We start from the raw sequence: 2,500 nt of genomic DNA, 5'->3' as shown, positions 1-2,500 counted from the left end.
AAAGTGGGGTCCGGGGACTCCCACGGCCCCCCACCAGCTTAACGATTGACAGAGTGGACCTTTATGGGTCTGTAACTTCGTCAATGTAGGAATGGAACCAAACGGACCCGTAACAACAAGGGTCACTGATGCATATCAACAAGCTGCAGGTCCTTGAAATGAAAAAGATTTGAGAAACACTGACCTAGGCCTACAGCACACAGTAAAACACTTAGTGATCATTGAATTAAAGCTGCAATCCATAGGTTTAGTGTACTACCTGTAACCTAATGACCCACCTAATTCCAACACACTTTGCTAGTTTGGGATGGCTCAGGGTTAAGCAAATATCACTGGGATTGGTATTTAAGATAGTCAAAGAGACAGTGCCCTCAAAACCCTCATACCTGTCAAACCACTTCTCCAAAGTGAGTGGCACCCACAGCCACAACACTAGAGGGAGCGACCATGATCTGGTACCACCCACACTTAGAACAAACATGGGCAAATTCTCATTCTACTACTTAACCGCCAATATGTGGAATGCCCTGACACCATCCATTAAAGGATGTGTATCACAGGTTTCTTTCAAAATTGGCCTGAAAAAAACATCTCTCCACAAGGGGAGGTAAATGTAATTTTCCCATCTCTTTTGTACATTATTGTGTACATTTGCTATATTATGTTGATGAATTGAATACATAGGACCACAATGGTCCCCCCAGGACTTTTTTTGTGTTATCCTTTTAGCCTTCTTGTCGAACTGTACCACGTGCTGTTTACATTTCTGACAAATAAAGTATTCAATAAATCAATCAAACCAAATCTCTTCACCGGAAATCTTGGTCTACAGTCTCAAAAGGTGTTGCGTTTGCAACAGGTTGTGAGCTTGTGGGTCAGATATTTTCGCAGAATGTTTTTCCCCCCAGAATAGTGGTGGTGCCAGGGTTTAAACTAAGTGGTTAGTTCCGGATTGCAGCTTTAAGTGGACCACTTGTATGGAGGTTACAAAACGCCCTGATTGCATTAGTAGACTCTCACAGTTACATTAACTCAGGGTTCTTTACAGTGTAATGTTATGGCACTGGAGTGTATTTGATCATGCGGCAGGATGACATATAATGACATCACTGATTATTGTATGATATGATTTTGATATGACAGATGATGCGATAAGATGCTGCTCTGGTTCAATTGGCCTCATGTGGCCTCTGGCCCAGTGGTTCTCAAAGTGGGGTCCATGGACCCCCAGGGGTCCTTGGGGGGGATTCCAGGGGCCCCCTAGCAAAATGTTAAGTTTAATAACTTTTATACTTCGGCTATTAAAGACCTACAATCTCCCAACGTGGCGCGATGTGACACATTGTGAAGAAAAATAAAATAGAAATCTTGAAGAAAGAAATTTTGAATAAGTTTCAAATTTATTAACTCAAATCTTTTCTTCTGGGGGTCCCTGGCACAAAATCTTTCAGATGGGGGTCTGCGGCCATATACCTGTAGTGTATAGCCTACTGGGGTCCTTATGAGGCATGAATGTCTGACAACCATTGCTCTTTAGCACAGTTTCTCAACATAGGGCCTGGGGGTACCACCACCCATATGGGTCTGTAACTTGGAGAGTGCGCAAAATCAAATGCAACCAAATGGACCTCTAAATCAGTGGTTCTCAAAGTGGGGTACGGGGACCCCCAGGGGTCCTTGGGTTGGTTCCAAGGGGTCCCAAGCAAAAAACCTTTTAGATCTTGTAGATCTGCTATTTTTGAAAAATCGTGAAAATGTGTGCAAACCTTTGAATATATATCTTTTAAAGCGAACATTTGGAACTCAAATCTTTGCTTCTGGGGGTCCCTGGAACAACATATTTTGAGATGGGGGGTCCGCAACCAAATATCATTTAGGGGGTCCTTGACATGAAAAAGTTTGAAAACCACTGCTCTAAATGGACCTCTAATGCATACCAAACTGGGGGTCCATCAAACTAGGGGTCCTTCACATAACAATACTATTAAAATGTTGACAATCACTGCTGTATTAATAGTTGCGTGACTTGTGTCCAGACAGTACAGTAGGCAATTGGTTCTCAAAGTGGGATCCGGGGACCCCCAGGGGTACTTGAGGGGGTTCCAGGGGGTACCCAGCAAAATGTGTAAATATAGCATCAGAATAATTATGACCTTTTATACTTTGGCTATTCAAAAATAGCAGATATACAAGCTCATAGCGCGGCACCGAGTGCCGCGCTATGAGCTTGTATATCTGCTATTTTTGAAAAATCTTGAAAATTTGTGCAAATCTTTGAATATATATATTTTTAAAGCAAACATTTGTAACTCAAATCTTTGCTTCTGGGGGTGTCCCTGGAACAACATATTTTGAGATGGGGGTCAACCTCAACCAAATATCATTTAGGGGGTCCAGTCCTTGACATGAAAAAGTTTGAAAACCACTGCTGTAAATGGACCTCTAATGCATACCAAACTGGGGGTCCATCAAACTAGGGGTCCATCACATAACAATACTA

General features: G+C 42.4%; 2 protein-coding genes across 2 annotated transcripts in view; both read right to left on the bottom strand.

Annotated features, from left to right (window-relative positions):
• The window catches only part of klhl7 (kelch-like family member 7), a 399,517-nt gene that overhangs the window by 349,751 nt on the left and 47,266 nt on the right, over positions 1-2,500 (bottom strand). The gene's annotated exons all lie outside the window — the stretch shown is intronic.
• itgb8 (integrin, beta 8) overlaps positions 1-2,500 on the bottom strand; it is a 46,647-nt gene that overhangs the window by 43,020 nt on the left and 1,127 nt on the right. The gene's annotated exons all lie outside the window — the stretch shown is intronic.

The sequence above is a fragment of the Gymnoscopelus microlampas genome (genome assembly GCF_963454915.1).
Source record: "Gymnoscopelus microlampas genome assembly, chromosome: 15".
NCBI lineage: Eukaryota > Metazoa > Chordata > Actinopteri > Myctophiformes > Myctophidae > Gymnoscopelus > Gymnoscopelus microlampas.
The sequence above is the reverse complement of the archived record's forward strand: the minus strand, read 5'-3'. Positions and strand labels throughout refer to the sequence as shown.